This window comes from Cricetulus griseus, chromosome 3 (genome assembly GCF_003668045.3).
Source record: "Cricetulus griseus strain 17A/GY chromosome 3, alternate assembly CriGri-PICRH-1.0, whole genome shotgun sequence".
Classification (NCBI taxonomy): Eukaryota; Metazoa; Chordata; class Mammalia; order Rodentia; family Cricetidae; genus Cricetulus; species Cricetulus griseus.
In genome coordinates, this window is record NC_048596.1 from 211,830,473 (window position 1) to 211,840,650 (window position 10,178).

The window sequence follows — 10,178 nt, forward strand, 5'->3', positions numbered from 1 at the left end:
CTAAAAGAGAGTGAATCCCAGCACTTGGGATCACATGACTTTAATCCCAGCACTAGGGAGGTGGAGACGGGAGTGATATGGCTGGGTGGAGAAAGAACTCAGAGTGTTTACCTTTAAAGATTTGTGGAGAGCTTTTGCCTCTGAAGATTCATGGAGAGCATTGTCTCTGAGGACTCGTGGGGACAGGATTGCCATTTCAGCTTGGAAGATGTAAGAGCTACTGGCTTTGCTGCTTTGCTTTCTGATCATCAACTTGAACCCCAATATCTGTCTCTGGGTTTTTATTATTCGTGTTAGAGACAAATTTCTCCCAAATGATGAATTTTGAGATTCCTGTGTTTAAAGCCATACGTTCCATCATGCCAAATTACTTTTGTTAGTTAGCTCTTTTTCTATCCACAGTACCATTATCATATCAGTAGATTTACAGCTCCAAGTCAGTAAAGTATCTGAGATACTTTGTATCTGCACATGACCTTGAGAAGCATTTCTAGTCTTTGTGAGACAAATAGTAGACATAGATCATTACTTATAGCTAAGAGTCACTGAACTGGATGTAAACATGACCAAAGAGGACATGCAGTCTTACCTTGTATGTAACAAAATATTCATAACTATAGCCACTTTAAAATGTACCTATTTCACTTCCTCTTCCTGTAAGCGACCTGAGGTAACCTGTGAAGATGGTTCGCTACTCTGTTGACCCAGAAAACCCTACAAAATCATGCAAGTCAAGAGGTTCAAATCTCCGGGTTCACTTTAAGAATACCCGTGAAACTGCCCAGGCCATCAAGGGTCTTCGTATCCGAAAAGCCACCAAATACCTGAAAGATGTCACATTGAAGTGTGCCATTCCGGTGATACAATGGTGGAATCGGCAGGTGCACCCAGGCCAAACTGGGGCTGGACACGGGGTCGTTGGCCGAAAAAGAGTGCTGAATTTTTGCTGCACATGCTTAAAAATGCAGAAAGTAATGCTGAACTTAAGAGTCTAGACGTAGATTCTCTGGTCATCGAACACATCCACGTGAACAAAGTCCCTAAGATGTGTCGACGAATTTACAGAGCTCACGGCCAGATTAACCCATACATGAGCTCCCCCTGCCACATCGAGATGATCCTCACAGAAAAGGAACAGATTGTTCCAAAGCCAGAAGAGGAGGCTGCATAGAAGAAAAAGATATCCCAGAAGAAACTGAAGAAACCAAAACTTATGGCACGGGAATAAATTCAGCATAAAATAAATGCAGATAAAAGTAAAAAAAAATGTACCTATTTGTATGTGTGCATGCTACAGTGTATGTGTAGTGGTCAGAGGACAACTTATAGGAATCAGTTCTTTGCTTCCATTGTGAGGGCCCTGGGGATCAAAATCAGGTTGTTAGGCTTAGCAATGAGCACTTTTATCCATTGTGCTGTCCTTCTGACTCTATAGCTACTTTGGATACTGTGGTGGTTTAAATAAAAATGATCCCACAGGCTCCTGTATTTGAATAACAGGTCCCCAGTTAGTGGACCTATTTGAGAAGAAATAGGAGATGTGGCTTTGCTGGAAGAGTTATATTGCTGGATGTGGGCTTCAATGTCTCAAAAGCCCATGCCAGGTCCAGTCACTCTTTCTCTGCCTGTGCCTTGTGGATCTGGATGCAAAGCTCTCAGTTACTGCCTCAGCATCATGCCTGTTTGCTTTCCATCACAACGATCATGGACTAACCTTCCAAAGCTATAAACAAGTCCCCAATTAAATGCTTTCTTAGGTTGGTGTGGTGGCTCACACCTTTAATCCCAACATAAGATAGGCAAAACCAGCAGATCTCTGTGCGTTTAAGGCCAGCCTGGTCTACATACACAGTGAGTTCCAGGACAGTCAGGACTAGGTAGAGAGACCATGTCTCCAACAAACAAACAAACAAAAATAAATAAATAAATAAATAAATGTTTTCTTTTATAGGAATTTCCTTGGTCATGGTGTCTCTTCACAGCAAAGGAACAACTAAGATATAAACCAATATCATTTTTATGTTGAGCCTCCAAATATTTTTAAGGTTTATATTTTTTGCATTATTTGCTTTGCCTGCACTTATGTGTGTGTGATGCATGCAGCAAGAAGAAAAACAGTGTCAGATTCTCCTGGAACTTGAGTCACAGATGGTTGTGAGCAGTCATCTGTGTGCTAGGAACTAAATCTTGATCTTCTGAGAGAGCAGACAGTGCTCTTAACTGCTGAGTCCCCTCTCCAGCCTCAAGACTCTAAATTCCTTGAAACAACGTCAACTAACAACAAATTCCCTTTTCTTACCAGAATCTAGGAAGACTCTAGGTGAACCCCTAGAATGAGATGGTGAAAACCAAACTATAAAGAGAAGTATAATTAGGTGGAAGAATTGAAAACCCAAAGGTGGTGACATTTGAAGAAACTGTCATGCAGAAGATAGGCAGCGATGCTTCTTTCAGTTCTTTAAGGGCATGAGAGTAGTGTCAGCAACTGAAACACAACACAAAGGATACAGAGTTGGGGATGGGCAAGAGGAGGAAAAGAGAAGTAAAAAAAAGAAGACAGGGGTGTAAGGATTCAGGCATTATACTGACCAGGCCCCCTGACAATGGGCAGGATATGCACACCGGCATTCAGGCAGATATTTAGACAGCTCAAAGGGCCCTGTGTTGCGTGGCTACTTCATGCTTTATGTGGCTAAGTAAGGACTCTGTACATATGCACAAGCTGTCCCTTTTAAGCAACTACCTCCCACCTGTTTATTCCTTCTTCCCCTCCTTCTCCCCCTTCTCCTCCTTTTCCCCTTCCTCCCCCTTCCTCTTCCCCTCCCCCTTCCCCTTCCCCTTCCCCTTCCATCGCTGTTCCCTGTTGGCCAATACCTACCCCTCCCTTTGTTTCCTTTTCCCAATAAACTCCATGGGGGTTTTATTGAGTTTTGTGGTTCATGTTTCATCACCTGCAGCTGCACCAAAACAACAACAAAGGGTCCATCCCAACTCCAGATTCCATTAGTTTAGATCTGGATCTTTCCGGACTTGACTCAGACGGTAGCAAATGATTGACAGAAAAACAAAACAAACAAACAAAAAAATCGACTTGGCTTCGAATGGAATCTTATTAACACTGTCCTGTTGTCATAGCTATTCAACTTCTGCTTTCAAAAAAAAAAAAAAAAAAGCATCTAACAGCATCACACAGACAACACATCTCCTTGCATGCCCTTGAATCATAGGACAGTAGCCTTCTTGCTACACAGACACAAGTTTGATATTTTCCTACAGGAGCCACTGCAGGAAGTATTTAGCCCACTGTTTAATACCAACTCATTCAAACCCCAAACACATGCTCGTTTCTACAAAGGCACAGCTTCTCCTTACTTTCTGTGTGTGTGCCTGTGGCTCCAGATTCCTGTGCATATCTGCTCTTGAGCAAATAGCTTGACTTATGCATCTGTTTGTTGTGTTAGAGAAACATTCTCTAGGATTTTAGCTGACAAAGATTTCACCAGTATATATAAAGTTCTCAGGGAAAATAACCAGGGAATGGGGACTAGAAAGCTCCCATATGGGTCTGAGTAGGACTCTCCCCTGTAAGACAATCCCACCATTCAGGGGACCTCCAGCACCCATAGACAGAGATAGCACATTTTTATGGCAGGTACTGGGCTTGTCATGACTGCATGACAGCATACCAATAACCTGCCCACAGTGATTTGCCCTTATTCCTTCCATTCTATGAATCATGAACACCATTTTAAAGATCTAAAAGTCAAAAACCATTCAATGGTAAAATAGATCCCATGTATGTAGCTAGACAGCTAGGCCCTATTAATCTACCTATACTTTTAAAAATAATTTATTTACTTTAATTTTTATGTGCATTGGTGTTTTTGCCTGTATATATGTCCATGTGAGGGTGTCAGATCTTGGAGTTGCGGACAGTTGTTAGCTGTCATGTGGGTGCTGGAAATTGAACCCAGGTCATCTGAAAGAGCAGCCAGTGTTCTTAACTGCTGAATCATCTCTCCAATCCCCTAATCTATCTATTATTAATCAGGGAAATAGGCCCAGTACCACCATTGTGTGATGGTCCATATCAAAGATGGAATATATAGTCAATAGATCTGGGACTCATAGATAAGTCAAAGCTGACAGGCTTCTCTATCATGAAAGAACCAGGCCTTTGTTTTCCCTTAGCAAGGCCTGCATCAGCACCATAATTGTCCACTAGTCACATCAGGTCTTCCAGAACTCATTTTTCTCTAGTGGTATATTCTTGTTTTGTTTTTCAAGACAGGGTTTCTCTGTGTAGCTTTGTAGACTAGGCTGGCCTTGAACTCACAGAGATTTCGCCTGCCTCTGCCTCCCAGTGCTGGGATTAAAGGAGACCACCAACACCACCCAGTTCAGTGGTATATATTCTAATGGAGAACATAGAGCTCAATTCTGTCTATGGCTCAGTAGATTCTCATGAATATTTAATAGGTGTATAAATCATATATGAAAAGGACAAGTTTCAAGTATTGCATGGCATTATAATGTAGCCCTAACTGCATTGATAAAAAAAGAACAGTGATGCTTCTCCTGCATCTTCATTCAAAAAACAAATGTAGATGGACCCTGTTACCTGAACCTGTTGGTTAATTGGACTGAGCTGGGAGAATGTTGAAAATTACCTGGAAAGTTACATGCTTGTATGTCATAGTAAAGCCTGGACTGTTATATGCTCTGGACATTAAAACTGGAGGGAGAAGAGACTATCATAGTGGGTAGGGAGAAGGGTTTTATCATAGTGACATTGTATAAGATGTTTCATTTTCCTAACTGGAGGTAGGAGACAGGCACCGGGGTTGGGGGATACATACTTCAGAAGAGTATAGGAAATCCTATGTTTTACAAAGATTTTAGACAACTTCTGTGGAGAAAATTTTCCAAAAGCCCCAAATGGTAAAAAGTCATTTGTTTGATTCAGTTCACTTCAATCGATTCTTTGTTGTATTTTAACTTCTAGAAAAATTTTCAATCATTCAAAAAAGTTGTATTTAGGTTATTAAAATGCTAGAAATTCAAATTAGTAGATGAAGTAGATGATTATTTCGTGTTATATGTTATGTAATAGAATAGTAGAAACATACATGTAATATGTACAATAGGCAGACATGAACCACTTCCCTAAGCTAACTGAATGCAATTATTTTGTCAAATTTTTTCCCATAGTCCTCATCTAAAGAAATAAAATGGTAGGTTCAGATTCTAGTGACCACATGGTTCTTCCCAGAGATTATCCTCTGGGAGCTCCATTTGCATGTGTATTTTATAATTTGTTTTGTGTATGTAAATGCAAGAAAAAGCATGAAGCTTTTGCTGGCAAATATTAAGTGGCACTACATTCCAGTACCTTTCTGCTGCCTGCCTTTTCCTTCATGCGTTTTCTGGTTTACTATCCTGGGCTTTTGATACCCATGGTTTCATAGCTTTTGCATCCATTGCTCCCCAGTGCCAGTGTTCAATGTATTAGGCAAGAGCAGTTTAACCCAGGGTTGATGACTGTACTTCAGGGTATGTCTATAAATGGCACTGCCACCAGTGGGGTAGGTGTAGATTCCTCTTGACTAATAGCTACATGGATCTCCAAAAATTGCCATTTTATAATAAAACATATCAGTTCTTTTTGCAAACTTATACCCTACAGTTTTAACTAATGTTTCTGGGATTCCCTGATGATCGGGTATGTGCTGGGCAATTTTGGTTTCCCTTTGAGTAAACTGAATTGCCTTTTCAAGGTGGTGTGTGTGTGTGTGTGTGTGTGTGTGTGTGTGTGTGTGTGTGTGTGTGTGTGTAAGACTAAACCATTTAGAAGTAGGTTACTTCAAAGCATTGCATCAGCTCCCTGAAGAGGCACAGAAATAGAAGCTTGGGGTTGTTTGTGCATTTGTTAAGAAAAGGAAAAGGAAGATGACTTACAAGTACAGGAGTTCAGCTATGAGTTAATAAATAAGAATAAGACCACAGCTGCAAGCAGACATGGTATTGGAGAAGGAGCTTAGAGTTCTACATCTGGATCTGTAGAGGAGACAGTGAGCTACTAGTCCTGGCTTGTGCTTTTGAAACCTCAAAGCCCAACCCCCAGTGATACACTTCCTCTAACAAGGCCATGTCTACTCCTAATAGTGCCACTGCCCATGGGGTCATTTTCTTTCAAACCACCACAAAAAAATGAAGAGTGAAGTAAACTCAATCCAAGACACCAGATCTTCCTGCATATGAAAGACACAAGTTTTCCTGATTATATTTCTTGTTATTTTATATCTGAATCAGTTTTGAAAACTGTAGTAATAAAAGTTGCATTTGTTAACACCTTGGGTTCACATCATACATCTATAATACCCCAGGTTCAGCAACAAAGTGCCTAAATGTTAACTTTCTCTTAGTGCCTGCAAGATTACTTTTGAATTATATTGTATATTGCTTACTGATAGGATACATTTTGAGAAATACATCATTAGGCAATTTTATGACTGTGTGAACATCATACAATGCATATGTGAAAACCTATCTGTACAATCTACTACTGTTGTAGGCTATATTAATGCATACATTAGTCTTTTGTTCTTAGGGTCATGATAATGTAAACAACATGATAGTAAATCAAAGCATAAGAGAAAATGATATAACCTAGAAATGTAAACATGAGATTTATGAAGCGGTGGCAGGCCTAACACAGCAACTTTTTAACTATAAACTTTAATAAATGAAATGTACTCTGAAATAGCATTAAAATATAGTATGACATATACACAAAACAATTTGTCATTTATTTTTATCAAATGTATTGTGTATTGTACATAGTTGCATGTGCTGTATCTTTGTATCGATGGCAGCATGGAAGGCTTATTTAGACCAACATTCCAACAGTTATGAGACTAGTACATTGGACTGTGACACTTGAAGCCCATACTGTAAATAAATGTACAGAAATTTTAGCTTCATTAAAGTTTTATAGTACAACCATCAAAAAAGAATAAGACCACAGCAAATCTAAAAAATCAGAAGAAAACTACTGTAAAGAATAAAACCCAGATGTCTGTCAAATAAAGCATAATAGAGAAACAAATAAATCAATCTTACTCCTCGCTTTTATTCTAAATTAAACCTGAAGTTCTTTGGGGTGAAAATTCATTTCTCCAATTTACTTGGTAAATTCACTTTAATGTAGTCACTGGGTGTACTGAATGGTTTTGTCAACTTGACACAAGCTAGAGTCATCAGAGGAAGAAGCCTCAGCTGAGGATCCAGCTGTAAGGCATTTTCTCATTTAGTGATTAATGGAGGAGGGCCCAGCCCATGGTGGGTGGTACCATCCCGGGACTGCTGGTCCTGGATTATATAAGAAAGTGGGCTGTGCAAGCAATGGAAACAAGCCAGTAAGTGACTCTCCTCCATGGCCTCTGCATCAGCTTTGCCTCTGGGATCCGACTCTATTTGAGTTCCCGTCCTGATTTTCTTCAGAGATGGACAACAATGCTGAAGTGTAAACCGAATAAATCCTTTCTTCCCTAACTTGCTCTTTGGTCATGGTATTTTGTCACAGAGATAGAAACCCTGACTAAGACAATGGGACTATGATAAATTTGGTAGAGAATTTATAAATAAAGAACAGAAAAACTGATTTTTTTAAATAACCTTTATTACTTAGCGTCTCTGGTGCTGTGGATTGTAGTCTGGTTATCCTTTGCTTTGTATCTAGTATCCACTTATGTGTCAGTAGACATTGTCTTTATCTTTTTTGGTCTGAATTACCACATTCAGTGTGTTTTTTTCTAGTTCCATCCATTTGCCTGCAAATTTTGCAGTATTTTATTTTATTTATTTATTTTTTTACCAGTGAGTAGTACTCAATTGTATAAATGTACCACATTTTCTTTATTCTTCGGTTGAGGAGTATCTAGGTTGTTTCCAGATTTTGACTATTATGAATAATGCTGCCATGAACATAGTTGAGCAAGTGTCCTTGTGGTATGATTGAGCATCCTTTGGGTATATGCCCAAGATTGGTATAGCTGGGTCTTGAGGTAGATTGAGTCCCAGTTTTCTGAGAAACCACCATACTGATTTCCAAAGTGACTCTACAAGTTTGTACTCTCACCGGCAGTGGAGGAGTGTTCCCCTGATTCCACATCCTCTCCAAGTTAAATTGTCTTCAGTATTTTTTTTTTTTAATTTTACCCATTCTGACAGGTGTAAGATCTCAGAAGTGTTTTGATTTGTATTTCCCTGATGATTAAGGATGTTGAGAAATTCCTTAAATGTCTTTTAGTCATTTGAGATTCGTCTGTTGAGAATTCTGTTTAGATCTGTACCCCATTTTTTAAATTGGATTATTTGGTATTTTGATGTCTGGTTTCTTGAGTTCTTTATATGAACTCATGAACTCTAGGTGGACAGCTGTTGAGAGAGCCTCCATAGGACTGAGATCCCACTCCCTCTGCATGTGGGAGACAGTTGTGGAGCTTGGTCTATCTGAGGGGCCCCTAGCAGTGGGACCAGAATCTATCCCAGGTGCATGAGCTGGCTTTCTGGAACCCATTCCCTATGGTGGATGCTTTGCTCAGCCTTAACTCAGGGGGAAGGGGCTTGGTCATGATCCAACTTAATGTGCCAGGCTTTGTTGACTCCCCATGGGAGGCCTTACCCTATGGGTGCAGTGGATGGGGAGGTGGGCTGGGAGGGAGTTGAGGAGGCATGGGAGGAAGGATGGGAAGGAGAACTGTGGTTAGAATGTAAAATGAAATTTTAAAAAATTTTAAAAAAGTTGAACAGTGGTTGATAATGCAGGCAATGTAACACTAGCCATTCAGAAGACTAAGGCAGCAGAATCACAAATCCAAGGCCGGCTCAGGCAAAGTAGTAAGACTGTCTCAAAATAAGAAATAAAAATGAAGTCTGGCTGGGGATATAGTTGAGCGGTAGAGTACTTGCTCAGTATGTGGTTGTCGTAATGGGGCCAGCGCTACAACCTTCTCACAGGTTCGGGCGAGGGAATTTGAGGATTAAATAAAGACAAGACAGGTGGCCACTCTTGGAAGGAGAATGCCATTTATTTCAAAGGGAAGTAGACTTATATACCAACAGCTGCCACAGTGGAAATTTACTCAGATCAAGGTCCATGCCCACAAGCTCCCCCCCCCCATAATTTGCATTCTTTCGTACATGCCTAGTCAGAAGGAGGGAAAGAGGAAATAAACACCTAGTCACGAGACAGACAGTGAACCCTAAGGGTACTGTGGGTCAACCTTAGTTAGGAGAAGAACAACAGACTCCAATGGGGTCCCCAACATGTGGGAGGTGCTAGGTACCATCCCAGCACTACAAGCAGGGGCGTCGAGAGCAATAATTGATCTGCTTCTGCTTCCAACATGAGAAGCAGAAGCCTCCTTAACTGCATGACATGCAGCCCAGATACTCTGTAAGTCCCCTTGTATCTGACCTTTCACAGTCGAACCCCTGCCTCACTAGGTATGATACTCAGTACAGATAAGCTGGGGGCTGCCCTTTGTACTGTCCCTGCCTGCTGCTAGAAAGGGCATTCACAGCAATCTGATTCCTCAGAGTTGACACAGAGGGATGGTTATGAGTGGTACTGGTGGTCCAAGTCGGTGGGGCCTGTCTATACTGAGGAGCTTGCAGACCTCACAGCCTGTTCCTTCTCCTGAGAGAAATTTTAGCTAGTCCGATCCCATTGCTAATCGAGTAGATGCTTTGGCAAATTGTATTTCTGCTGATAATCTGAAGAATGTGGCAGATAGGGACTTTTGATACATTGAGCTTCCTTCAGGAGGGACATCAAATGCGATTAAAGATGCCTGTATAAGGGAGACTCCTTTGACCTTTCAGGGTTATAGTTCAAGTGCATCAGGCTTTCTGTGATTTACATGACCATTTCTAATTCCAGGACAATCTACAGAGCACAGAGAATTCTTAGAACTGTCACATTGTTGACAAGAAAACACCATATTCTTGGTAAATGTTATGATTCATGGTTTTCTTTCATTATAGGCTTTTTGCCAAGGCACATCTAACATAATGAATCTTTATTTTTGGAGAGGGTCCTTGGTCATAATGAATAACCTGACATTTGAAAAACTGGGTTCAAATATTAAGGCTAACCTAAAAGGCTATTAAAA

At 40.5% G+C, this 10,178-nt stretch overlaps 1 pseudogene; it reads left to right on the forward strand.

The window, feature by feature from the left end:
• Window positions 1-665: 665 nt before the first annotated feature.
• On the forward strand, window positions 666-1,228 carry LOC100754971 (annotated as a pseudogene).
• Window positions 1,229-10,178: the final 8,950 nt, after the last annotated feature.